General features: G+C 48.5%; 47 non-coding genes across 47 annotated transcripts; all 47 read right to left on the bottom strand.

The window, feature by feature from the left end:
• Nucleotides 1–93: 93 nt before the first annotated feature.
• Nucleotides 94–166, bottom strand: trnak-uuu (transfer RNA lysine (anticodon UUU)). Its single transcript has one exon. It is a non-coding gene; the product is annotated as a tRNA-Lys (tRNA).
• Nucleotides 167–857: 691 nt separating this feature from the next.
• trnas-uga (transfer RNA serine (anticodon UGA)) lies at nucleotides 858–939 on the bottom strand. The gene has a single exon. It is a non-coding gene; the product is annotated as a tRNA-Ser (tRNA).
• A 91-nt stretch (nucleotides 940–1,030) lies between these two features.
• On the bottom strand, nucleotides 1,031–1,102 carry trnah-gug (transfer RNA histidin (anticodon GUG)). Its single transcript has one exon. It is a non-coding gene; the product is annotated as a tRNA-His (tRNA).
• A 225-nt stretch (nucleotides 1,103–1,327) lies between these two features.
• Nucleotides 1,328–1,400, bottom strand: trnak-uuu (transfer RNA lysine (anticodon UUU)). The gene has a single exon. It is a non-coding gene; the product is annotated as a tRNA-Lys (tRNA).
• Nucleotides 1,401–2,213: 813 nt separating this feature from the next.
• On the bottom strand, nucleotides 2,214–2,285 carry trnah-gug (transfer RNA histidin (anticodon GUG)). The gene has a single exon. It is a non-coding gene; the product is annotated as a tRNA-His (tRNA).
• Nucleotides 2,286–2,529: 244 nt separating this feature from the next.
• Nucleotides 2,530–2,602, bottom strand: trnak-uuu (transfer RNA lysine (anticodon UUU)). Its single transcript has one exon. It is a non-coding gene; the product is annotated as a tRNA-Lys (tRNA).
• A 691-nt stretch (nucleotides 2,603–3,293) lies between these two features.
• On the bottom strand, nucleotides 3,294–3,375 carry trnas-uga (transfer RNA serine (anticodon UGA)). Its single transcript has one exon. It is a non-coding gene; the product is annotated as a tRNA-Ser (tRNA).
• Nucleotides 3,376–3,466: 91 nt separating this feature from the next.
• On the bottom strand, nucleotides 3,467–3,538 carry trnah-gug (transfer RNA histidin (anticodon GUG)). The gene has a single exon. It is a non-coding gene; the product is annotated as a tRNA-His (tRNA).
• Nucleotides 3,539–3,763: 225 nt separating this feature from the next.
• Nucleotides 3,764–3,836, bottom strand: trnak-uuu (transfer RNA lysine (anticodon UUU)). Its single transcript has one exon. It is a non-coding gene; the product is annotated as a tRNA-Lys (tRNA).
• An 813-nt stretch (nucleotides 3,837–4,649) lies between these two features.
• On the bottom strand, nucleotides 4,650–4,721 carry trnah-gug (transfer RNA histidin (anticodon GUG)). Its single transcript has one exon. It is a non-coding gene; the product is annotated as a tRNA-His (tRNA).
• Nucleotides 4,722–4,965: 244 nt separating this feature from the next.
• Nucleotides 4,966–5,038, bottom strand: trnak-uuu (transfer RNA lysine (anticodon UUU)). Its single transcript has one exon. It is a non-coding gene; the product is annotated as a tRNA-Lys (tRNA).
• A 691-nt stretch (nucleotides 5,039–5,729) lies between these two features.
• On the bottom strand, nucleotides 5,730–5,811 carry trnas-uga (transfer RNA serine (anticodon UGA)). The gene has a single exon. It is a non-coding gene; the product is annotated as a tRNA-Ser (tRNA).
• Nucleotides 5,812–5,902: 91 nt separating this feature from the next.
• Nucleotides 5,903–5,974, bottom strand: trnah-gug (transfer RNA histidin (anticodon GUG)). Its single transcript has one exon. It is a non-coding gene; the product is annotated as a tRNA-His (tRNA).
• A 225-nt stretch (nucleotides 5,975–6,199) lies between these two features.
• Nucleotides 6,200–6,272, bottom strand: trnak-uuu (transfer RNA lysine (anticodon UUU)). The gene has a single exon. It is a non-coding gene; the product is annotated as a tRNA-Lys (tRNA).
• Nucleotides 6,273–6,443: 171 nt separating this feature from the next.
• trnal-aag (transfer RNA leucine (anticodon AAG)) lies at nucleotides 6,444–6,526 on the bottom strand. The gene has a single exon. It is a non-coding gene; the product is annotated as a tRNA-Leu (tRNA).
• Nucleotides 6,527–7,288: 762 nt separating this feature from the next.
• On the bottom strand, nucleotides 7,289–7,360 carry trnah-gug (transfer RNA histidin (anticodon GUG)). The gene has a single exon. It is a non-coding gene; the product is annotated as a tRNA-His (tRNA).
• Nucleotides 7,361–7,604: 244 nt separating this feature from the next.
• Nucleotides 7,605–7,677, bottom strand: trnak-uuu (transfer RNA lysine (anticodon UUU)). Its single transcript has one exon. It is a non-coding gene; the product is annotated as a tRNA-Lys (tRNA).
• A 1,090-nt stretch (nucleotides 7,678–8,767) lies between these two features.
• trnak-uuu (transfer RNA lysine (anticodon UUU)) lies at nucleotides 8,768–8,840 on the bottom strand. Its single transcript has one exon. It is a non-coding gene; the product is annotated as a tRNA-Lys (tRNA).
• Nucleotides 8,841–9,531: 691 nt separating this feature from the next.
• On the bottom strand, nucleotides 9,532–9,613 carry trnas-uga (transfer RNA serine (anticodon UGA)). Its single transcript has one exon. It is a non-coding gene; the product is annotated as a tRNA-Ser (tRNA).
• Nucleotides 9,614–9,704: 91 nt separating this feature from the next.
• trnah-gug (transfer RNA histidin (anticodon GUG)) lies at nucleotides 9,705–9,776 on the bottom strand. Its single transcript has one exon. It is a non-coding gene; the product is annotated as a tRNA-His (tRNA).
• Nucleotides 9,777–10,001: 225 nt separating this feature from the next.
• trnak-uuu (transfer RNA lysine (anticodon UUU)) lies at nucleotides 10,002–10,074 on the bottom strand. Its single transcript has one exon. It is a non-coding gene; the product is annotated as a tRNA-Lys (tRNA).
• An 813-nt stretch (nucleotides 10,075–10,887) lies between these two features.
• Nucleotides 10,888–10,959, bottom strand: trnah-gug (transfer RNA histidin (anticodon GUG)). Its single transcript has one exon. It is a non-coding gene; the product is annotated as a tRNA-His (tRNA).
• Nucleotides 10,960–11,203: 244 nt separating this feature from the next.
• Nucleotides 11,204–11,276, bottom strand: trnak-uuu (transfer RNA lysine (anticodon UUU)). Its single transcript has one exon. It is a non-coding gene; the product is annotated as a tRNA-Lys (tRNA).
• Nucleotides 11,277–11,967: 691 nt separating this feature from the next.
• On the bottom strand, nucleotides 11,968–12,049 carry trnas-uga (transfer RNA serine (anticodon UGA)). Its single transcript has one exon. It is a non-coding gene; the product is annotated as a tRNA-Ser (tRNA).
• Nucleotides 12,050–12,140: 91 nt separating this feature from the next.
• trnah-gug (transfer RNA histidin (anticodon GUG)) lies at nucleotides 12,141–12,212 on the bottom strand. Its single transcript has one exon. It is a non-coding gene; the product is annotated as a tRNA-His (tRNA).
• Nucleotides 12,213–12,437: 225 nt separating this feature from the next.
• trnak-uuu (transfer RNA lysine (anticodon UUU)) lies at nucleotides 12,438–12,510 on the bottom strand. The gene has a single exon. It is a non-coding gene; the product is annotated as a tRNA-Lys (tRNA).
• Nucleotides 12,511–12,681: 171 nt separating this feature from the next.
• Nucleotides 12,682–12,764, bottom strand: trnal-aag (transfer RNA leucine (anticodon AAG)). Its single transcript has one exon. It is a non-coding gene; the product is annotated as a tRNA-Leu (tRNA).
• A 762-nt stretch (nucleotides 12,765–13,526) lies between these two features.
• On the bottom strand, nucleotides 13,527–13,598 carry trnah-gug (transfer RNA histidin (anticodon GUG)). Its single transcript has one exon. It is a non-coding gene; the product is annotated as a tRNA-His (tRNA).
• Nucleotides 13,599–13,842: 244 nt separating this feature from the next.
• Nucleotides 13,843–13,915, bottom strand: trnak-uuu (transfer RNA lysine (anticodon UUU)). The gene has a single exon. It is a non-coding gene; the product is annotated as a tRNA-Lys (tRNA).
• Nucleotides 13,916–14,689: 774 nt separating this feature from the next.
• trnah-gug (transfer RNA histidin (anticodon GUG)) lies at nucleotides 14,690–14,761 on the bottom strand. Its single transcript has one exon. It is a non-coding gene; the product is annotated as a tRNA-His (tRNA).
• A 244-nt stretch (nucleotides 14,762–15,005) lies between these two features.
• On the bottom strand, nucleotides 15,006–15,078 carry trnak-uuu (transfer RNA lysine (anticodon UUU)). The gene has a single exon. It is a non-coding gene; the product is annotated as a tRNA-Lys (tRNA).
• A 691-nt stretch (nucleotides 15,079–15,769) lies between these two features.
• trnas-uga (transfer RNA serine (anticodon UGA)) lies at nucleotides 15,770–15,851 on the bottom strand. The gene has a single exon. It is a non-coding gene; the product is annotated as a tRNA-Ser (tRNA).
• Nucleotides 15,852–15,942: 91 nt separating this feature from the next.
• trnah-gug (transfer RNA histidin (anticodon GUG)) lies at nucleotides 15,943–16,014 on the bottom strand. The gene has a single exon. It is a non-coding gene; the product is annotated as a tRNA-His (tRNA).
• A 225-nt stretch (nucleotides 16,015–16,239) lies between these two features.
• Nucleotides 16,240–16,312, bottom strand: trnak-uuu (transfer RNA lysine (anticodon UUU)). The gene has a single exon. It is a non-coding gene; the product is annotated as a tRNA-Lys (tRNA).
• Nucleotides 16,313–17,003: 691 nt separating this feature from the next.
• On the bottom strand, nucleotides 17,004–17,085 carry trnas-uga (transfer RNA serine (anticodon UGA)). The gene has a single exon. It is a non-coding gene; the product is annotated as a tRNA-Ser (tRNA).
• A 91-nt stretch (nucleotides 17,086–17,176) lies between these two features.
• Nucleotides 17,177–17,248, bottom strand: trnah-gug (transfer RNA histidin (anticodon GUG)). The gene has a single exon. It is a non-coding gene; the product is annotated as a tRNA-His (tRNA).
• Nucleotides 17,249–17,473: 225 nt separating this feature from the next.
• On the bottom strand, nucleotides 17,474–17,546 carry trnak-uuu (transfer RNA lysine (anticodon UUU)). Its single transcript has one exon. It is a non-coding gene; the product is annotated as a tRNA-Lys (tRNA).
• A 171-nt stretch (nucleotides 17,547–17,717) lies between these two features.
• trnal-aag (transfer RNA leucine (anticodon AAG)) lies at nucleotides 17,718–17,800 on the bottom strand. The gene has a single exon. It is a non-coding gene; the product is annotated as a tRNA-Leu (tRNA).
• Nucleotides 17,801–18,728: 928 nt separating this feature from the next.
• Nucleotides 18,729–18,800, bottom strand: trnah-gug (transfer RNA histidin (anticodon GUG)). Its single transcript has one exon. It is a non-coding gene; the product is annotated as a tRNA-His (tRNA).
• Nucleotides 18,801–19,044: 244 nt separating this feature from the next.
• On the bottom strand, nucleotides 19,045–19,117 carry trnak-uuu (transfer RNA lysine (anticodon UUU)). Its single transcript has one exon. It is a non-coding gene; the product is annotated as a tRNA-Lys (tRNA).
• A 797-nt stretch (nucleotides 19,118–19,914) lies between these two features.
• Nucleotides 19,915–19,996, bottom strand: trnas-uga (transfer RNA serine (anticodon UGA)). Its single transcript has one exon. It is a non-coding gene; the product is annotated as a tRNA-Ser (tRNA).
• Nucleotides 19,997–20,087: 91 nt separating this feature from the next.
• On the bottom strand, nucleotides 20,088–20,159 carry trnah-gug (transfer RNA histidin (anticodon GUG)). Its single transcript has one exon. It is a non-coding gene; the product is annotated as a tRNA-His (tRNA).
• Nucleotides 20,160–20,384: 225 nt separating this feature from the next.
• Nucleotides 20,385–20,457, bottom strand: trnak-uuu (transfer RNA lysine (anticodon UUU)). The gene has a single exon. It is a non-coding gene; the product is annotated as a tRNA-Lys (tRNA).
• A 235-nt stretch (nucleotides 20,458–20,692) lies between these two features.
• trnah-gug (transfer RNA histidin (anticodon GUG)) lies at nucleotides 20,693–20,764 on the bottom strand. The gene has a single exon. It is a non-coding gene; the product is annotated as a tRNA-His (tRNA).
• A 244-nt stretch (nucleotides 20,765–21,008) lies between these two features.
• trnak-uuu (transfer RNA lysine (anticodon UUU)) lies at nucleotides 21,009–21,081 on the bottom strand. The gene has a single exon. It is a non-coding gene; the product is annotated as a tRNA-Lys (tRNA).
• Nucleotides 21,082–21,252: 171 nt separating this feature from the next.
• On the bottom strand, nucleotides 21,253–21,335 carry trnal-aag (transfer RNA leucine (anticodon AAG)). Its single transcript has one exon. It is a non-coding gene; the product is annotated as a tRNA-Leu (tRNA).
• A 1,394-nt stretch (nucleotides 21,336–22,729) lies between these two features.
• trnal-aag (transfer RNA leucine (anticodon AAG)) lies at nucleotides 22,730–22,811 on the bottom strand. Its single transcript has one exon. It is a non-coding gene; the product is annotated as a tRNA-Leu (tRNA).
• Nucleotides 22,812–23,004: the final 193 nt, after the last annotated feature.

Genomic DNA, 23,004 nt, shown 5'->3' with positions numbered 1-23,004 from the left:
CGCACGAGCAAACTGTTTATTTAATTTTTATCAACAGAGGGAGGGCCCATAAGAGCTCACAAGGTAAAGCTGACTAACAGAGTGGAAACACATCGCCCGAACAGGGACTTGAACCCTGGACCCTCAGATTAAAAGTCTGATGCTCTACCGACTGAGCTATCCGGGCTCTTGAGTTGTAACGACGTGTTCTAAGTGTAGGCTCTCGGGTTGGGGCTTGTTGAGTACAACAGGTGAGTGCAGGTTCATCCCTCATCAAACACACCCTAACCAGCTAATGTGGCTCTGGAGGTAAGACGAAAACTAGACTCACAACGATCCAAGCGGAGCCTTAATCCAGCGCCTTAGACCGCTCGGCCACGCTACCTCAAAAAGGCACCTTGTGGCGCCGGTTTCCTCCATGGCGTTTTACAGTAGGCCCGCTGTGACATTTCGCAGACAATCAAGAGCTTACAGGGTTCTGTCGGCCTAGGGTTCAGTGCACCTTTCTGATGCAGGGGTGTTCAGTCCTATATCTGGAGACGATGCCATCTGTTGATGTTTACTCGTTGTTGTATACCTAGTTGCATCGACAACCCATCGAGCACTCCTGTACCAGTCAATTTGTGTTATATCAACAACTCGTGCCATCTGTTGCAGAGTCGCTCTTAAACATTTGTAAAATCACATAAAGGCTATAAAGTATGTACACATTGTTTTACTACATTGTTATATACCTAGTTGCATCGACGACCCATCGAGCACTCCTGTACCTGTCAATTTGTGTTATATCAACAACACGTTGATCTGTTGCAGAGTCGCTCTTAAAGAAAAACGTGGTAGTCTATAAAGGCTTGATCTTCTTCTCTCTCTCAAGCAGCCGTAGTCGGCAGGGTTTGAACCTGCGCGGGGAGACCCCAATGGATTTCAAGTCCATCGCCTTAACCACTCGGCCACGACTACAACAGGTTCCAGGGCCTCTGGGTTTAGGTCGTGCTGCAAAGAGGACGATGTCAAAAAGGGAAAGGCAGGACTTCAATAAGACGTGGTGCCCTGCCGTGACCCGGATTCGAACCGGGGTTGCTGCGACCACAACGCAGAGTACTAACCACTATACGATCACGGCTAGCCAACATGCCTCCGGCAAAGTTGCGCTACCAGGACTGAGTGACTAGATCTGCAGTGAGAAGATTGGCAGCTTTTGCTGAGGTCTCACGGAATTCCTTACCCTGCTCAAGGCCATTCTGCAGACCTACAACGCACGAGCAAACTGTTTATTTAATTTTTATCAACAGAGGGAGGGCCCATAAGAGCTCACAAGGTAAAGCTGACTAACAGAGTGGAAACACATCGCCCGAACAGGGACTTGAACCCTGGACCCTCAGATTAAAAGTCTGATGCTCTACCGACTGAGCTATCCGGGCTCTTGAGTTGTAACGACTTGTTCTAAGTGTAGGCTCTCGGGTTGGGGCTTGTTGAGTACAACAGGTGAGTGCAGGTTCATCCCTCATCAAACACACCCTAACCAGCTAATGTGGCTCTGGAGGTAAGACGAAAACTAGACTCACAACGATCCAAGCGGAGCCTTAATCCAGCGCCTTAGACCGCTCGGCCACGCTACCTCAAAAAGGCACCTTGTGCCGCCGGTTTCCTCCATGGCGTTTTACAGTAGGCCCGCTGTGACATTTCGCAGACAATCAAGAGCTTACAGGGTTCTGTCGGCCTAGGGTTCAGTGCACCTTTCTGATGCAGGGGTGTTCAGTCCTATATCTGGAGACGATGCCATCTGTTGATTGCAGTTCATCAAGTACCCTTGAACCGGGTAACGGGCTCTGGGAGCTGAAAGTCAGACGTGTTTTAAACACTGCCCTGACAGCTCATCTTTGGTCTTTTATCTGGCTGTGCTTTCCTTAAAGGTCCATGCAAAGAAAACATTTATAAAATCACATTAAAGGCTATAAAGTATGTACACATTGTTTTACATTAAATGTTTACTCGTTGTTGTATACCTAGTTGCATCGACAACCCATCGAGCACTCCTGTACCAGTCAATTTGTGTTATATCAACAACTCGTGCCATCTGTTGCAGAGTCGCTCTTAAAGAAAAACGTGGTAGTCTATAAAGGCTTGATCTTCTTCTCTCTCTCAAGCAGCCGTAGTCTGCAGGGTTTGAACCTGCGCGGGGAGACCCCAATGTCAAAAAGGGAAAGGCAGGACTTCAATAAGACGTGGTGCCCTGCCGTGACCCGGATTCGAACCGGGGTTGCTGCGACCACAACGCAGAGTACTAACCACTATACGATCACGGCTAGCCAACATGCCTCCGGCAAAGTTGCGCTACCAGGACTGAGTGACTAGATCTGCAGTGAGAAGATTGGCAGCTTTTGCTGAGGTCTCACGGAATTCCTTACGCATGTGCTCGATGAAATCCCTGCTCAAGGCCAATCTGCAGACCTACAACGCACGAGCAAACTGTTTATTTAATTTTTATCAACAGAGGGAGGGCCCATAAGAGCTCACAAGGTAAAGCTGACTAACAGAGTGGAAACACATCGCCCGAACAGGGACTTGAACCCTGGACCCTCAGATTAAAAGTCTGATGCTCTACCGACTGAGCTATCCGGGCTCTTGAGTTGTAACGACGTGTTCTAAGTGTAGGCTCTCGGGTTGGGGCTTGTTGAGTACAACAGGTGAGTGCAGGTTCATCCCTCATCAAACACACCCTAACCAGCTAATGTGGCTCTGGAGGTAAGACGAAAACTAGACTCACAACGATCCAAGCGGAGCCTTAATCCAGCGCCTTAGACCGCTCGGCCACGCTACCTCAAAAAGGCACCTTGTGCCGCCGGTTTCCTCCATGGCGTTTTACAGTAGGCCCGCTGTGACATTTCGCAGACAATCAAGAGCTTACAGGGTTCTGTCGGCCTAGGGTTCAGTGCACCTTTCTGATGCAGGGGTGTTCAGTCCTATATCTGGAGACGATGCCATCTGTTGATGTTTACTCGTTGTTGTATACCTAGTTGCATCGACAACCCATCGAGCACTCCTCTACCAGTCAATTTGTGTTATATCAACAACTCGTGCCATCTGTTGCAGAGTCGCTCTTAAACATTTGTAAAATCACATAAAGGCTATAAAGTATGTACACATTGTTTTACTACATTGTTATATACCTAGTTGCATCGACGACCCATCGAGCACTCCTGTACCTGTCAATTTGTGTTATATCAACAACACGTTGATCTGTTGCAGAGTCGCTCTTAAAGAAAAACGTGGTAGTCTATAAAGGCTTGATCTTCTTCTCTCTCTCAAGCAGCCGTAGTCGGCAGGGTTTGAACCTGCGCGGGGAGACCCCAATGGATTTCAAGTCCATCGCCTTAACCACTCGGCCACGACTACAACAGGTTCCAGGGCCTCTGGGTTTAGGTCGTGCTGCAAAGAGGACGATGTCAAAAAGGGAAAGGCAGGACTTCAATAAGACGTGGTGCCCTGCCGTGACCCGGATTCGAACCGGGGTTGCTGCGACCACAACGCAGAGTACTAACCACTATACGATCACGGCTAGCCAACATGCCTCCGGCAAAGTTGCGCTACCAGGACTGAGTGACTAGATCTGCAGTGAGAAGATTGGCAGCTTTTGCTGAGGTCTCACGGAATTCCTTACCCTGCTCAAGGCCATTCTGCAGACCTACAACGCACGAGCAAACTGTTTATTTAATTTTTATCAACAGAGGGAGGGCCCATAAGAGCTCACAAGGTAAAGCTGACTAACAGAGTGGAAACACATCGCCCGAACAGGGACTTGAACCCTGGACCCTCAGATTAAAAGTCTGATGCTCTACCGACTGAGCTATCCGGGCTCTTGAGTTGTAACGACTTGTTCTAAGTGTAGGCTCTCGGGTTGGGGCTTGTTGAGTACAACAGGTGAGTGCAGGTTCATCCCTCATCAAACACACCCTAACCAGCTAATGTGGCTCTGGAGGTAAGACGAAAACTAGACTCACAACGATCCAAGCGGAGCCTTAATCCAGCGCCTTAGACCGCTCGGCCACGCTACCTCAAAAAGGCACCTTGTGCCGCCGGTTTCCTCCATGGCGTTTTACAGTAGGCCCGCTGTGACATTTCGCAGACAATCAAGAGCTTACAGGGTTCTGTCGGCCTAGGGTTCAGTGCACCTTTCTGATGCAGGGGTGTTCAGTCCTATATCTGGAGACGATGCCATCTGTTGATTGCAGTTCATCAAGTACCCTTGAACCGGGTAACGGGCTCTGGGAGCTGAAAGTCAGACGTGTTTTAAACACTGCCCTGACAGCTCATCTTTGGTCTTTTATCTGGCTGTGCTTTCCTTAAAGGTCCATGCAAAGAAAACATTTATAAAATCACATTAAAGGCTATAAAGTATGTACACATTGTTTTACATTAAATGTTTACTCGTTGTTGTATACCTAGTTGCATCGACAACCCATCGAGCACTCCTGTACCAGTCAATTTGTGTTATATCAACAACTCGTGCCATCTGTTGCAGAGTCGCTCTTAAAGAAAAACGTGGTAGTCTATAAAGGCTTGATCTTCTTCTCTCTCTCAAGCAGCCGTAGTCTGCAGGGTTTGAACCTGCGCGGGGAGACCCCAATGTCAAAAAGGGAAAGGCAGGACTTCAATAAGACGTGGTGCCCTGCCGTGACCCGGATTCGAACCGGGGTTGCTGCGACCACAACGCAGAGTACTAACCACTATACGATCACGGCTAGCCAACATGCCTCCGGCAAAGTTGCGCTACCAGGACTGAGTGACTAGATCTGCAGTGAGAAGATTGGCAGCTTTTGCTGAGGTCTCACGGAATTCCTTACGCATGTGCTCGATGAAATCCCTGCTCAAGGCCAATCTGCAGACCTACAACGCACGAGCAAACTGTTTATTTAATTTTTATCAACAGAGGGAGGGCCCATAAGAGCTCACAAGGTAAAGCTGACTAACAGAGTGGAAACACATCGCCCGAACAGGGACTTGAACCCTGGACCCTCAGATTAAAAGTCTGATGCTCTACCGACTGAGCTATCCGGGCTCTTGAGTTGTAACGACGTGTTCTAAGTGTAGGCTCTCGGGTTGGGGCTTGTTGAGTACAACAGGTGAGTGCAGGTTCATCCCTCATCAAACACACCCTAACCAGCTAATGTGGCTCTGGAGGTAAGACGAAAACTAGACTCACAACGATCCAAGCGGAGCCTTAATCCAGCGCCTTAGACCGCTCGGCCACGCTACCTCAAAAAGGCACCTTGTGCCGCCGGTTTCCTCCATGGCGTTTTACAGTAGGCCCGCTGTGACATTTCGCAGACAATCAAGAGCTTACAGGGTTTTGTCGGCCTAGGGTTCAGTGCACCTTTCTGATCCAGGGGTGTTCAGTCCTATATCTGGAGACGATGCCATCTGTTGATGTTTACTCGTTGTTGTATACCTAGTTGCATCGACAACCCATCGAGCACTCCTGTACCAGTCAATTTGTGTTATATCAACAACTCGTGCCATCTGTTGCAGAGTCGCTCTTAAACATTTGTAAAATCACATAAAGGCTATAAAGTATGTACACATTGTTTTACTACATTGTTATATACCTAGTTGCATCGACGACCCATCGAGCACTCCTGTACCTGTCAATTTGTGTTATATCAACAACACGTTGATCTGTTGCAGAGTCGCTCTTAAAGAAAAACGTGGTAGTCTATAAAGGCTTGATCTTCTTCTCTCTCTCAAGCAGCCGTAGTCGGCAGGGTTTGAACCTGCGCGGGGAGACCCCAATGGATTTCAAGTCCATCGCCTTAACCACTCGGCCACGACTACAACAGGTTCCAGGGCCTCTGGGTTTAGGTCGTGCTGCAAAGAGGACGATGTCAAAAAGGGAAAGGCAGGACTTCAATAAAACGTGGTGCCCTGCCGTGACCCGGATTCGAACCGGGGTTGCTGCGACCACAACGCAGAGTACTAACCACTATACGATCACGGCTAGCCAACATGCCTCCGGCAAAGTTGCGCTACCAGGACTGAGTGACTAGATCTGCAGTGAGAAGATTGGCAGCTTTTGCTGAGGTCTCACGGAATTCCTTACCCTGCTCAAGGCCAATCTGCAGACCTACAACGCACGAGCAAACTGTTTATTTAATTTTTATCAACAGAGGGAGGGCCCATAAGAGCTCACAAGGTAAAGCTGACTAACAGAGTGGAAACACATCGCCCGAACAGGGACTTGAACCCTGGACCCTCAGATTAAAAGTCTGATGCTCTACCGACGGAGCTATCCGGGCTCTTGAGTTGTAACGACGTGTTCTAAGTGTAGGCTCTCGGGTTGGGGCTTGTTGAGTACAACAGGTGAGTGCAGGTTCATCCCTCATCAAACACACCCTAACCAGCTAATGTGGCTCTGGAGGTAAGACGAAAACTAGACTCACAACGATCCAAGCGGAGCAAAGACCCACTGGCAGCGGTGGGATTTGAGCCCCACGCCTCCAAAGAGACTGGAGCCTTAATCCAGCGCCTTAGACCGCTCGGCCACGCTACCTCAAAAAGGCCGCCGGTTTCCTCCATGGCGTTTTACAGTAGGCCCGCTGTGACATTTCGCAGACAATCAAGAGCTTACAGGGTTCTGTCGGCCTAGGGTTCAGTGCACCTTTCTGATGCAGGGGTGTTCAGTCCTATATCTGGAGACGATGCCATCTGTTGATTGCAGTTCATCAAGTACCCTTGAACCGGGTAACGGGCTCTGGGAGCTGAAAGTCAGACGTGTTTTAAACACTGCCCTGACAGCTCATCTTTGGTCTTTTATCTGGCTGTGCTTTCCTTAAAGGTCCATGCAAAGAAAACATTTATAAAATCACATTAAAGGCTATAAAGTATGTACACATTGTTTTACATTAAATGTTTACTCGTTGTTGTATACCTAGTTGCATCGACAACCCATCGAGCACTCCTGTACCAGTCAATTTGTGTTATATCAACAACTCGTGCCATCTGCTGCAGAGTCGCTCTTAAACATTTGTAAAATCACATAAAGGCTATAAAGTATGTACACAGTGTTTTACTACATTGTTATATACCTAGTTGCATCGACGACCCATCGAGCACTCCTGTACCTGTCAATTTGTGTTATATCAACAACACGTTGATCTGTTGCAGAGTCGCTCTTAAAGAAAAACGTGGTAGTCTATAAAGGCTTGATCTTCTTCTCTCTCTCAAGCAGCTGTAGTCGGCAGGGTTTGAACCTGCGCGGGGAGACCCCAATGTCAAAAAGGGAAAGGCAGGACTTCAATAAGACGTGGTGCCCTGCCGTGACCCGGATTCGAACCGGGGTTGCTGCGACCACAACGCAGAGTACTAACCACTATACGATCACGGCTAGCCAACATGCCTCCGGCAAAGTTGCGCTACCAGGACTGAGTGACTAGATCTGCAGTGAGAAGATTGGCAGCTTTTGCTGAGGTCTCACGGAATTCCTTACGCATGTGCTCGATGAAATCCCTGCTCAAGGCCAATCTGCAGACCTACAACGCACGAGCAAACTGTTTATTTAATTTTTATCAACAGAGGGAGGGCCCATAAGAGCTCACAAGGTAAAGCTGACAAACAGAGTGGAAACACATCGCCCGAACAGGGACTTGAACCCTGGACCCTCAGATTAAAAGTCTGATGCTCTACCGACTGAGCTATTCGGGCTCTTGAGTTGTAACGACGTGTTCTAAGTGTAGGCTCTCGGGTTGGGGCTTGTTGAGTACAACAGGTGAGTGCAGGTTCATCCCTCATCAAACACACCCTAACCAGCTAATGTGGCTCTGGAGGTAAGACGAAAACTAGACTCACAACGATCCAAGCGGAGCCTTAATCCAGCGCCTTAGACCGCTCGGCCACGCTACCTCAAAAAGGCACCTTGTGCCGCCGGTTTCCTCCATGGCGTTTTACAGTAGGCCCGCTGTGACATTTCGCAGACAATCAAGAGCTTACAGGGTTCTGTCGGCCTAGGGTTCAGTGCACCTTTCTGATCCAGGGGTGTTCAGTCCTATATCTGGAGACGATGCCATCTGTTGATGTTTACTCGTTGTTGTATACCTAGTTGCATCGACAACCCATCGAGCACTCCTGTACCAGTCAATTTGTGTTATATCAACAACTCGTGCCATCTGCTGCAGAGTCGCTCTTAAACATTTGTAAAATCACATAAAGGCTATAAAGTATGTACACAGTGTTTTACTACATTGTTATATACCTAGTTGCATCGACGACCCATCGAGCACTCCTGTACCTGTCAATTTGTGTTATATCAACAACACGTTGATCTGTTGCAGAGTCGCTCTTAAAGAAAAACGTGGTAGTCTATAAAGGCTTGATCTTCTTCTCTCTCTCAAGCAGCTGTAGTCGGCAGGGTTTGAACCTGCGCGGGGAGACCCCAATGTCAAAAAGGGAAAGGCAGGACTTCAATAAGACGTGGTGCCCTGCCGTGACCCGGATACGAACCGGGGTTGCTGCGACCACAACGCAGAGTACTAACCACTATACGATCACGGCTAGCCAACATGCCTCCGGCAAAGTTGCGCTACCAGGACTGAGTGACTAGATCTGCAGTGAGAAGATTGGCAGCTTTTGCTGAGGTCTCACGGAATTCCTTACGCATGTGCTCGATGAAATCCCTGCTCAAGGCCAATCTGCAGACCTACAACGCACGAGCAAACTGTTTATTTAATTTTTATCAACAGAGGGAGGGCCCATAAGAGCTCACAAGGTAAAGCTGACTAACAGAGTGGAAACACATCGCCCGAACAGGGACTTGAACCCTGGACCCTCAGATTAAAAGTCTGATGCTCTACCGACTGAGCTATCCGGGCTCTTGAGTTGTAACGACGTGTTCTAAGTGTAGGCTCTCGGGTTGGGGCTTGTTGAGTACAACAGGTGAGTGCAGGTTCATCCCTCATCAAACACACCCTAACCAGCTAATGTGGCTCTGGAGGTAAGACGAAAACTAGACTCACAACGATCCAAGCGGAGCCTTAATCCAGCGCCTTAGACCGCTCGGCCACGCTACCTCAAAAAGGCACCTTGTGCCGCCGGTTTCCTCCATGGCGTTTTACAGTAGGCCCGCTGTGACATTTCGCAGACAATCAAGAGCTTACAGGGTTCTGTCGGCCTAGGGTTCAGTGCACCTTTCTGATGCAGGGGTGTTCAGTCCTATATCTGGAGACGATGCCATCTGTTGATGTTTACTCGTTGTTGTATACCTAGTTGCATCGAGAACCCATCGAGCACTCCTGTACCAGTCAATTTGTGTTATATCAACAACTCGTGCCATCTGTTGCAGAGTCGCTCTTAAACATTTGTAAAATCACATAAAGGCTATAAAGTATGTACACATTGTTTTACTACATTGTTATATACCTAGTTGCATCGACGACCCATCGAGCACTCCTGTACCTGTCAATTTGTGTTATATCAACAACACGTTGATCTGTTGCAGAGTCGCTCTTAAAGAAAAACGTGGTAGTCTATAAAGGCTTGATCTTCTTCTCTCTCTCAAGCAGCCGTAGTCGGCAGGGTTTGAACCTGCGCGGGGAGACCCCAATGGATTTCAAGTCCATCGCCTTAACCACTCGGCCACGACTACAACAGGTTCCAGGGCCTCTGGGTTTAGGTCGTGCTGCAAAGAGGACGATGTCAAAAAGGGAAAGGCAGGACTTCAATAAGACGTGGTGCCCTGCCGTGACCCGGATTCGAACCGGGGTTGCTGCGACCACAACGCAGAGTACTAACCACTATACGATCACGGCTAGCCAACATGCCTCCGGCAAAGTTGCGCTACCAGGACTGAGTGACTAGATCTGCAGTGAGAAGATTGGCAGCTTTTGCTGAGGTCTCACGGAATTCCTTACCCTGCTCAAGGCCATTCTGCAGACCTACAACGCACGAGCAAACTGTTTATTTAATTTTTATCAACAGAGGGAGGGCCCATAAGAGCTCACAAGGTAAAGCTGACTAACAGAGTGGAAACACATCGCCCGAACAGGGACTTGAACCCTGGACCCTCAGATTAAAAGTCTGATGCTCTACCGACTGAGCTATCCGGGCTCTTGAGTTGTAACGACTTGTTCTAAGTGTAGGCTCTCGGGTTGGGGCTTGTTGAGTACAACAGGTGAGTGCAGGTTCATCCCTCATCAAACACACCCTAACCAGCTAATGTGGCTCTGGAGGTAAGACGAAAACTAGACTCACAACGATCCAAGCGGAGCCTTAATCCAGCGCCTTAGACCGCTCGGCCACGCTACCTCAAAAAGGCACCTTGTGCCGCCGGTTTCCTCCATGGCGTTTTACAGTAGGCCCGCTGTGACATTTCGCAGACAATCAAGAGCTTACAGGGTTCTGTCGGCCTAGGGTTCAGTGCACCTTTCTGATGCAGGGGTGTTCAGTCCTATATCTGGAGACGATGCCATCTGTTGATTGCAGTTCATCAAGTACCCTTGAACCGGGTAACGGGCTCTGGGAGCTGAAAGTCAGACGTGTTTTAAACACTGCCCTGACAGCTCATCTTTGGTCTTTTATCTGGCTGTGCTTTCCTTAAAGGTCCATGCAAAGAAAACATTTATAAAATCACATTAAAGGCTATAAAGTATGTACACATTGTTTTACATTAAATGTTTACTCGTTGTTGTATACCTAGTTGCATCGACAACCCATCGAGCACTCCTGTACCAGTCAATTTGTGTTATATCAACAACTCGTGCCATCTGTTGCAGAGTCGCTCTTAAAGAAAAACGTGGTAGTCTATAAAGGCTTGATCTTCTTCTCTCTCTCAAGCAGCCGTAGTCTGCAGGGTTTGAACCTGCGCGGGGAGACCCCAATGTCAAAAAGGGAAAGGCAGGACTTCAATAAGACGTGGTGCCCTGCCGTGACCCGGATTCGAACCGGGGTTGCTGCGACCACAACGCAGAGTACTAACCACTATACGATCACGGCTAGCCAACATGCCTCCGGCAAAGTTGCGCTACCAGGACTGAGTGACTAGATCTGCAGTGAGAAGATTGGCAGCTTTTGCTGAGGTCTCACGGAATTCCTTACGCATGTGCTCGATGAAATCCCTGCTCAAGGCCAATCTGCAGACCTACAACGCACGAGCAAACTGTTTATTTAATTTTTATCAACAGAGGGAGGGCCCATAAGAGCTCACAAGGTAAAGCTGACTAACAGAGTGGAAACACATCGCCCGAACAGGGACTTGAACCCTGGACCCTCAGATTAAAAGTCTGATGCTCTACCGACTGAGCTATCCGGGCTCTTGAGTTGTAACGACGTGTTCTAAGTGTAGGCTCTCGGGTTGGGGCTTGTTGAGTACAACAGGTGAGTGCAGGTTCATCCCTCATCAAACACACCCTAACCAGCTAATGTGGCTCTGGAGGTAAGACGAAAACTAGACTCACAACGATCCAAGCGGAGCCTTAATCCAGCGCCTTAGACCGCTCGGCCACGCTACCTCAAAAAGGCACCTTGTGCCGCCGGTTTCCTCCATGGCGTTTTACAGTAGGCCCGCTGTGACATTTCGCAGACAATCAAGAGCTTACAGGGTTTTGTCGGCCTAGGGTTCAGTGCACCTTTCTGATCCAGGGGTGTTCAGTCCTATATCTGGAGACGATGCCATCTGTTGATGTTTACTCGTTGTTGTATACCTAGTTGCATCGACAACCCATCGAGCACTCCTGTACCAGTCAATTTGTGTTATATCAACAACTCGTGCCATCTGTTGCAGAGTCGCTCTTAAACATTTGTAAAATCACATAAAGGCTATAAAGTATGTACACATTGTTTTACTACATTGTTATATACCTAGTTGCATCGACGACCCATCGAGCACTCCTGTACCTGTCAATTTGTGTTATATCAACAACACGTTGATCTGTTGCAGAGTCGCTCTTAAAGAAAAACGTGGTAGTCTATAAAGGCTTGATCTTCTTCTCTCTCTCAAGCAGCCGTAGTCGGCAGGGTTTGAACCTGCGCGGGGAGACCCCAATGGATTTCAAGTCCATCGCCTTAACCACTCGGCCACGACTACAACAGGTTCCAGGGCCTCTGGGTTTAGGTCGTGCTGCAAAGAGGACGATGTCAAAAAGGGAAAGGCAGGACTTCAATAAAACGTGGTGCCCTGCCGTGACCCGGATTCGAACCGGGGTTGCTGCGACCACAACGCAGAGTACTAACCACTATACGATCACGGCTAGCCAACATGCCTCCGGCAAAGTTGCGCTACCAGGACTGAGTGACTAGATCTGCAGTGAGAAGATTGGCAGCTTTTGCTGAGGTCTCACGGAATTCCTTACCCTGCTCAAGGCCAATCTGCAGACCTACAACGCACGAGCAAACTGTTTATTTAATTTTTATCAACAGAGGGAGGGCCCATAAGAGCTCACAAGGTAAAGCTGACTAACAGAGTGGAAACACATCGCCCGAACAGGGACTTGAACCCTGGACCCTCAGATTAAAAGTCTGATGCTCTACCGACGGAGCTATCCGGGCTCTTGAGTTGTAACGACGTGTTCTAAGTGTAGGCTCTCGGGTTGGGGCTTGTTGAGTACAACAGGTGAGTGCAGGTTCATCCCTCATCAAACACACCCTAACCAGCTAATGTGGCTCTGGAGGTAAGACGAAAACTAGACTCACAACGATCCAAGCGGAGCAAAGACCCACTGGCAGCGGTGGGATTTGAGCCCCACGCCTCCAAAGAGACTGGAGCCTTAATCCAGCGCCTTAGACCGCTCGGCCACGCTACCTCAAAAAGGCCGCCGGTTTCCTCCATGGCGTTTTACAGTAGGCCCGCTGTGACATTTCGCAGACAATCAAGAGCTTACAGGGTTCTGTCGGCCTAGGGTTCAGTGCACCTTTCTGATGCAGGGGTGTTCAGTCCTATATCTGGAGACGATGCCATCTGTTGATTGCAGTTCATCAAGTACCCTTGAACCGGGTAACGGGCTCTGGGAGCTGAAAGTCAGACGTGTTTTAAACACTGCCCTGACAGCTCATCTTTGGTCTTTTATCTGGCTGTGCTTTCCTTAAAGGTCCATGCAAAGAAAACATTTATAAAATCACATTAAAGGCTATAAAGTATGTACACATTGTTTTACATTAAATGTTTACTCGTTGTTGTATACCTAGTTGCATCGACAACCCATCGAGCACTCCTGTACCAGTCAATTTGTGTTATATCAACAACTCGTGCCATCTGCTGCAGAGTCGCTCTTAAACATTTGTAAAATCACATAAAGGCTATAAAGTATGTACACAGTGTTTTACTACATTGTTATATACCTAGTTGCATCGACGACCCATCGAGCACTCCTGTACCTGTCAATTTGTGTTATATCAACAACACGTTGATCTGTTGCAGAGTCGCTCTTAAAGAAAAACGTGGTAGTCTATAAAGGCTTGATCTTCTTCTCTCTCTCAAGCAGCTGTAGTCGGCAGGGTTTGAACCTGCGCAGGGAGACCCCAATGTCAAAAAGGGAAAGGCAGGACTTCAATAAGACGTGGTGCCCTGCCGTGACCCGGATTCGAACCGGGGTTGCTGCGACCACAACGCAGAGTACTAACCACTATACGATCACGGCTAGCCAACATGCCTCCGGCAAAGTTGCGCTACCAGGACTGAGTGACTAGATCTGCAGTGAGAAGATTGGCAGCTTTTGCTGAGGTCTCACGGAATTCCTTACGCATGTGCTCGATGAAATCCCTGCTCAAGGCCAATCTGCAGACCTACAACGCACGAGCAAACTGTTTATTTAATTTTTATCAACAGAGGGAGGGCCCATAAGAGCTCACAAGGTAAAGCTGACAAACAGAGTGGAAACACATCGCCCGAACAGGGACTTGAACCCTGGACCCTCAGATTAAAAGTCTGATGCTCTACCGACTGAGCTATCCGGGCTCTTGAGTTGTAACGACGTGGTCTAAGTGTAGGCTCTCGGGTTGGGGCTTGTTGAGTACAACAGGTGAGTGCAGGTTCATCCCTCATCAAACACACCCTAACCAGCTAATGTGGCTCTGGAGGTAAGACGAAAACTAGACTCACAACGATCCAAGCGGAGCCTTAATCCAGCGCCTTAGACCGCTCGGCCACGCTACCTCAAAAAGGCACCTTGTGCCGCCGGTTTCCTCCATGGCGTTTTACAGTAGGCCCGCTGTGACATTTCGCAGACAATCAAGAGCTTACAGGGTTCTGTCGGCCTAGGGTTCAGTGCACCTTTCTGATCCAGGGGTGTTCAGTCCTATATCTGGAGACGATGCCATCTGTTGATGTTTACTCGTTGTTGTATACCTAGTTGCATCGACAACCCATCGAGCACTCCTGTACCAGTCAATTTGTGTTATATCAACAACTCGTGCCATCTGCTGCAGAGTCGCTCTTAAACATTTGTAAAATCACATAAAGGCTATAAAGTATGTACACAGTGTTTTACTACATTGTTATATACCTAGTTGCATCGACGACCCATCGAGCACTCCTGTACCTGTCAATTTGTGTTATATCAACAACACGTTGATCTGTTGCAGAGTCGCTCTTAAAGAAAAACGTGGTAGTCTATAAAGGCTTGATCTTCTTCTCTCTCTCAAGCAGCTGTAGTCGGCAGGGTTTGAACCTGCGCGGGGAGACCCCAATGTCAAAAAGGGAAAGGCAGGACTTCAATAAGACGTGGTGCCCTGCCGTGACCCGGATTCGAACCGGGGTTGCTGCGACCACAACGCAGAGTACTAACCACTATACGATCACGGCTAGCCAACATGCCTCCGGCAAAGTTGCGCTACCAGGACTGAGTTACTAGATCTGCAGTGAGAAGATTGGCAGCTTTTGCTGAGGTCTCACGGAATTCCTTACGCATGTGCTCGATGAAATCCCTGCTCAAGGCCAATCTGCAGACCTACAACGCACGAGCAAACTGTTTATTTAATTTTTATCAACAGAGGGAGGGCCCATAAGAGCTCACAAGGTAAAGCTGACTAACAGAGTGGAAACACATCGCCCGAACAGGGACTTGAACCCTGGACCCTCAGATTAAAAGTCTGATGCTCTACCGACTGAGCTATCCGGGCTCTTGAGTTGTAACGACGTGTTCTAAGTGTAGGCTCTCGGGTTGGGGCTTGTTGAGTACAACAGGTGAGTGCAGGTTCATCCCTCATCAAACACACCCTAACCAGCTAATGTGGCTCTGGAGGTAAGACGAAAACTAGACTCACAACGATCCAAGCGGAGCCTTAATCCAGCGCCTTAGACCGCTCGGCCACGCTACCTCAAAAAGGCACCTTGTGCCGCCGGTTTCCTCCATGGCGTTTTACAGTAGGCCCGCTGTGACATTTCGCAGACAATCAAGAGCTTACAGGGTTCTGTCGGCCTAGGGTTCAGTGCACCTTTCTGATCCAGGGGTGTTCAGTCCTATATCTGGAGACGATGCCATCTGTTGATGTTTACTCGTTGTTGTATACCTAGTTGCATCGACAACCCATCGAGCACTCCTGTACCAGTCAATTTGTGTTATATCAACAACTCGTGCCATCTGTTGCAGAGTCGCTCTTAAACATTTGTAAAATCACATAAAGGCTATAAAGTATGTACACATTGTTTTACTACATTGTTATATACCTAGTTGCATCGACGACCCATCGAGCACTCCTGTACCTGTCAATTTGTGTTATATCAACAACACGTTGATCTGTTGCAGAGTCGCTCTTAAAGAAAAACGTGGTAGTCTATAAAGGCTTGATCTTCTTCTCTCTCTCAAGCAGCCGTAGTCGGCAGGGTTTGAACCTGCGCGGGGAGACCCCAATGGATTTCAAGTCCATCGCCTTAACCACTCGGCCACGACTACAACAGGTTCCAGGGCCTCTGGGTTTAGGTCGTGCTGCAAAGAGGACGATGTCAAAAAGGGAAAGGCAGGACTTCAATAAAACGTGGTGCCCTGCCGTGACCCGGATTCGAACCGGGGTTGCTGCGACCACAACGCAGAGTACTAACCACTATACGATCACGGCTAGCCAACATGCCTCCGGCAAAGTTGCGCTACCAGGACTGAGTGACTAGATCTGCAGTGAGAAGATTGGCAGCTTTTGCTGAGGTCTCACGGAATTCCTTACCCTGCTCAAGGCCAATCTGCAGACCTACAACGCACGAGCAAACTGTTTATTTAATTTTTATCAACAGAGGGAGGGCCCATAAGAGCTCACAAGGTAAAGCTGACTAACAGAGTGGAAACACATCGCCCGAACAGGGACTTGAACCCTGGACCCTCAGATTAAAAGTCTGATGCTCTACCGACTGAGCTATCCGGGCTCTTGAGTTGTAACGACGTGTTCTAAGTGTAGGCTCTCGGGTTGGGGCTTGTTGAGTACAACAGGTGAGTGCAGGTTCATCCCTCATCAAACACACCCTAACCAGCTAATGTGGCTCTGGAGGTAAGACGAAAACTAGACTCACAACGATCCAAGCGGAGCCTTAATCCAGCGCCTTAGACCGCTCGGCCACGCTACCTCAAAAAGGCACCTTGTGCCGCCGGTTTCCTCCATGGCGTTTTACAGTAGGCCCGCTGTGACATTTCGCAGACAATCAAGAGCTTACAGGGTTCTGTCGGCCTAGGGTTCAGTGCACCTTTCTGATCCAGGGGTGTTCAGTCCTATATCTGGAGACGATGCCATCTGTTGATGTTTACTCGTTGTTGTATACCTAGTTGCATCGACAACCCATCGAGCACTCCTGTACCAGTCAATTTGTGTTATATCAACAACTCGTGCCATCTGTTGCAGAGTCGCTCTTAAACATTTGTAAAATCACATAAAGGCTATAAAGTATGTACACATTGTTTTACTACATTGTTATATACCTAGTTGCATCGACGACCCATCGAGCACTCCTGTACCTGTCAATTTGTGTTATATCAACAACACGTTGATCTGTTGCAGAGTCGCTCTTAAAGAAAAACGTGGTAGTCTATAAAGGCTTGATCTTCTTCTCTCTCTCAAGCAGCCGTAGTCGGCAGGGTTTGAACCTGCGCGGGGAGACCCCAATGGATTTCAAGTCCATCGCCTTAACCACTCGGCCACGACTACAACAGGTTCCAGGGCCTCTGGGTTTAGGTCGTGCTGCAAAGAGGACGATGTCAAAAAGGGAAAGGCAGGACTTCAATAAAACGTGGTGCCCTGCCGTGACCCGGATTCGAACCGGGGTTGCTGCGACCACAACGCAGAGTACTAACCACTATACGATCACGGCTAGCCAACATGCCTCCGGCAAAGTTGCGCTACCAGGACTGAGTGACTAGATCTGCAGTGAGAAGATTGGCAGCTTTTGCTGAGGTCTCACGGAATTCCTTACCCTGCTCAAGGCCAATCTGCAGACCTACAACGCACGAGCAAACTGTTTATTTAATTTTTATCAACAGAGGGAGGGCCCATAAGAGCTCACAAGGTAAAGCTGACTAACAGAGTGGAAACACATCGCCCGAACAGGGACTTGAACCCTGGACCCTCAGATTAAAAATCTGATGCTCTACCGACGGAGCTATCCGGGCTCTTGAGTTGTAACGACGTGTTCTAAGTGTAGGCTCTCGGGTTGGGGCTTGTTGAGTACAACAGGTGAGTGCAGGTTCATCCCTCATCAAACACACCCTAACCAGCTAATGTGGCTCTGGAGGTAAGACGAAAACTAGACTCACAACGATCCAAGCGGAGCAAAGACCCACTGGCAGCGGTGGGATTTGAGCCCCACGCCTCCAAAGAGACTGGAGCCTTAATCCAGCGCCTTAGACCGCTCGGCCACGCTACCTCAAAAAGGCACCTTGTGCCGCCGGTTTCCTCCATGGCGTTTTACAGTAGGCCCGCTGTGACATTTCGCAGACAATCAAGAGCTTACAGGGTTCTGTCGGCCTAGGGTTCAGTGCACCTTTCTGATGCAGGGGTGTTCAGTCCTATATCTGGAGACGATGCCATCTGTTGATTGCAGTTCATCAAGTACCCTTGAACCGGGTAACGGGCTCTGGGAGCTGAAAGTCAGACGTGTTTTAAACACTGCCCTGACAGCTCATCTTTGGTCTTTTATCTGGCTGTGCTTTCCTTAAAGGTCCATGCAAAGAAAACATTTATAAAATCACATTAAAGGCTATAAAGTATGTACACATTGTTTAACATTAAATGTTTACTCGTTGTTGTATACCTAGTTGCATCGACAACCCATCGAGCACTCCTGTACCAGTCAATTTGTGTTATATCAACAACTCGTGCCATCTGTTGCAGAGTCGCTCTTAAACATTTGTAAAATCACATAAAGGCTATAAAGTATGTACACATTGTTTTACTACATTGTTATATACCTAGTTGCATCGACGACCCATCGAGCACTCCTGTACCTGTCAATTTGTGTTATATCAACAACTCGTGCCATCTGCTGCAGAGTCGCTCTTAAACATTTGTAAAATCACATAAAGGCTATAAAGTATGTACACAGTGTTTTACTACATTGTTATATACCTAGTTGCATCGACGACCCATCGAGCACTCCTGTACCTGTCAATTTGTGTTATATCAACAACACGTTGATCTGTTGCAGAGTCGCTCTTAAAGAAAAACGTGGTAGTCTATAAAGGCTTGAACTTCTTCTCTCTCTCAAGCAGCTGTAGTCGGCAGGGTTTGAACCTGCGCGGGGAGACCCCAATGTCAAAAAGGGAAAGGCAGGACTTCAATAAGACGTGGTGCCCTGCCGTGACCCGGATTCGAACCGGGGTTGCTGCGACCACAACGCAGAGTACTAACCACTATACGATCACGGCTAGCCAACATGCCTCCGGCAAAGTTGCGCTACCAGGACTGAGTGACTAGATCTGCAGTGAGAAGATTGGCAGCTTTTGCTGAGGTCTCACGGAATTCCTTACGCATGTGCTCGATGAAATCCCTGCTCAAGGCCAATCTGCAGACCTACAACGCACGAGCAAACTGTTTATTTAATTTTTATCAACAGAGGGAGGGCCCATAAGAGCTCACAAGGTAAAGCTGACTAACAGAGTGGAAACACATCGCCCGAACAGGGACTTGAACCCTGGACCCTCAGATTAAAAGTCTGATGCTCTACCGACTGAGCTATCCGGGCTCTTGAGTTTTAACGACTTGTTCTAAGTGTAGGCTCTCGGGTTGGGGCTTGTTGAGTACAACAGGTGAGTGCAGGTTCATCCCTCATCAAACACACCCTAACCAGCTAATGTGGCTCTGGAGGTAAGACGAAAACTAGACTCACAACGATCCAAGCGGAGCCTTAATCCAGCGCCTTAGACCGCTCGGCCACGCTACCTCAAAAAGGCACCTTGTGCCGCCGGTTTCCTCCATGGCGTTTTACAGTAGGCCCGCTGTGACATTTCGCAGACGTTGATCTGTTGCAGAGTCGCTCTTAAAGAAAAACGTGGTAGTCTATAAAGGCTTGATCTTCTTCTCTCTCTCAAGCAGCCGTAGCCGCTGTGACATTTCGCAGACAATCAAGAGCTTACAGGGTTCTGTCGGCCTAGGGTTCAGTGCACCTTTCTGATCCAGGGGTGTTCAGTCCTATATCTGGAGACGATGCCATCTGTTGATGTTTACTCGTTGTTGTATACCTAGTTGCATCGACAACCCATCGAGCACTCCTGTACCAGTCAATTTGTGTTATATCAACAACTCGTGCCATCTGTTGCAGAGTCGCTCTTAAACATTTGTAAAATCACATAAAGGCTATAAAGTATGTACACATTGTTTTACTACATTGTTATATACCTAGTTGCATCGACGACCCATCGAGCACTCCTGTACCTGTCAATTTGTGTTATATCAACAACACGTTGATCTGTTGCAGAGTCGCTCTTAAAGAAAAACGTGGTAGTCTATAAAGGCTTGATCTTCTTCTCTCTCTCAAGCAGCCGTAGTCGGCAGGGTTTGAACCTGCGCGGGGAGACCCCAATGGATTTCAAGTCCATCGCCTTAACCACTCGGTCACGACTACAACAGGTTCCAGGGCCTCTGGGTTTAGGTCGTGCTGCAAAGAGGACGATGTCAAAAAGGGAAAGGCAGGACTTCAATAAAACGTGGTGCCCTGCCGTGACCCGGATTCGAACCGGGGTTGCTGCGACCACAACGCAGAGTACTAACCACTATACGATCACGGCTAGCCAACATGCCTCCGGCAAAGTTGCGCTACCAGGACTGAGTGACTAGATCTGCAGTGAGAAGATTGGCAGCTTTTGCTGAGGTCTCACGGAATTCCTTACCCTGCTCAAGGCCAATCTGCAGACCTACAACGCACGAGCAAACTGTTTATTTAATTTTTATCAACAGAGGGAGGGCCCATAAGAGCTCACAAGGTAAAGCTGACTAACAGAGTGGAAACACATCGCCCGAACAGGGACTTGAACCCTGGACCCTCAGATTAAAAGTCTGATGCTCTACCGACTGAGCTATCCGGGCTCTTAAGTAGTAAAGACGTGTTCTAAGTGTAGGCTCTCGGGTGGGGGCTTGTTGAGTACAACAGGTGAGTGCAGGTTCATCCCTCATCAAACACACCCTAACCAGCTAATGTGGCTCTGGAGGTAAGACGAAAACTAGACTCACAACGATCCAAGCGGAGCAAAGACCCACTGGCATCGGTGGGATTTGAACCCACGCCTCCAAAGAGACTGGACTTCAATAAGACGTGGTGCCCTGCCGTGACCCGGATTCGAACCGGGGTTGCTGCGACCACAACGCAGAGTACTAACCACTATACTATCACGGCTAGCCAACATGCCTCCGGCAAAGTTGCGCTACCAGGACTGAGTGACTAGATCTGCAGTGAGAAGATTGGCAGCTTTTGCTGTGGTCTCACGGAATTCCTTACGCATGTGCTCGATGAAATCCCTGCTCAAGGCCAATCTGCAGACCTACAACGCACGAGCAAACTGTTTATTTAATTTTTATCAACAGAGGGAGGGCCCATAAGAGCTCACAAGGTAAAGCTGACTAACAGAGTGGAAACACATCGCCCGAACAGGGACTTGAACCCTGGACCCTCAGATTAAAAGTCTGATGCTCTACCGACGGAGCTATCCGGGCTCTTGAGTTGTAACGACGTGTTCTAAGTGTAGGCTCTCGGGTTGGGGCTTGTTGAGTACAACAGGTGAGTGCAGGTTCATCCCTCATCAAACACACCCTAACCAGCTAATGTGGCTCTGGAGGTAAGACGAAAACTAGACTCACAACGATCCAAGCGGAGCAAAGACCCACTGGCAGCGGTGGGATTTGAGCCCCACGCCTCCAAAGAGACTGGAGCCTTAATCCAGCGCCTTAGACCGCTCGGCCACGCTACCTCAAAAAGGCACCTTGTGCCGCCGGTTTCCTCCATGGCGTTTTACAGTAGGCCCGCTGTGACATTTCGCAGACAATCAAGAGCTTACAGGGTTCTGTCGGCCTAGGGTTCAGTGAACCTTTCTGATGCAGGGGTGTTCAGTCCTATATCTGGAGACGATGCCATCTGTTGATTGCAGTTCATCAAGTACCCTTGAACCGGGTAACGGGCTCTGGGAGCTGAAAGTCAGACGTGTTTTAAACACTGCCCTGACAGCTCATCTTTGGTCTTTCATCTGGCCGTGCTTTCCTTAAAGGTCCATGCAAAGAAAACATTTATAAAATCACATTAAAGGCTATAAAGTATGTACACATTGTTTTACATTAAATGTTTACTCGTTGTTGTATACCTAGTTGCATCGACAACCCATCGAGCACTCCTGTACCAGTCAATTTGTGTTATATCAACAACTCGTGCCATCTGCTGCAGAGTCGCTCTTAAACATTTGTAAAATCACATAAAAGGCTATAAAGTATGTACACATTGTTTTACATTAAATGTTTACTCGTTGTTGTATACCTAGTTGCATCGACAACCCATCGAGCACTCCTGTACCAGTCAATTTGTGTTATATCAACAACTCGTGCCATCTGCTGCAGAGTCGCTCTTAAACATTTGTAAAATCACATAAAGGCTATAAAGTATGTACACAGTGTTTTACTACATTGTTATATACCTAGTTGCATCGACGACCCATCGAGCACTCCTGTACCTGTCAATTTGTGTTATATCAACAACACGTTGATCTGTTGCAGAGTCGCTCTTAAAGAAAAACGTGGTAGTCTATAAAGGCTTGATCTTCTTCTCTCTCTCAAGCAGCTGTAGTCGGCAGGGTTTGAACCTGCGCGGGGAGACCCCAATGTCAAAAAGGGAAAGGCAGGACTTCAATAAGACGTGGTGCCCTGCCGTGACCCGGATTCGAACCGGGGTTGCTGCGACCACAACGCAGAGTACTAACCACTATACGATCACGGTTAGCCAACATGCCTCCGGCAAAGTTGCGCTACCAGGACTGAGTGACTAGATCTGCAGTGAGAAGATTGGCAGCTTTTGCTGAGGTCTCACGGAATTCCTTACGCATGTGCTCGATGAAATCCCTGCTCAAGGCCAATCTGCAGACCTACAACGCACGAGCAAACTGTTTATTTAATTTTTATCAACAGAGGGAGGGCCCATAAGAGCTCACAAGGTAAAGCTGACTAACAGAGTGGAAACACATCGCCCGAACAGGGACTTGAACCCTGGACCCTCAGATTAAAAGTCATCCCTCATCAAACACACCCTAACCAGCTAATGTGGCTCTGGAGGTAAGACGAAAACTAGACTCAAAACGATCCAAGCGGAGCAAAGACCCACTGGCAGCGGTGGGATTTGAACCCACGCCTCCAAAGAGACTGGAGCCTTAATCCAGCGCCTTAGACCGCTCGGCCACGCTACCTCAAAAAGGCACCTTGTGCCGCCGGTTTCCTCCATGGCGTTTTACAGTAGGCCCGCTGTGACATTTCGCAGACAATCAAGAGCTTACAGGGTTCTGTCGGCCTAGGGTTCAGTGCACCTTTCTGATGCAGGGGTGTTCAGTCCTATATCTGGAGACGATGCCATCTGTTGATTGCAGTTCATCAAGTACCCTT

This window comes from Triplophysa dalaica, unplaced genomic scaffold (genome assembly GCF_015846415.1).
Source record: "Triplophysa dalaica isolate WHDGS20190420 unplaced genomic scaffold, ASM1584641v1 Contig2, whole genome shotgun sequence".
NCBI classification, from domain to species: domain Eukaryota; kingdom Metazoa; phylum Chordata; class Actinopteri; order Cypriniformes; family Nemacheilidae; genus Triplophysa; species Triplophysa dalaica.
The sequence above is the reverse complement of the archived record's forward strand: the minus strand, read 5'-3'. Positions and strand labels throughout refer to the sequence as shown.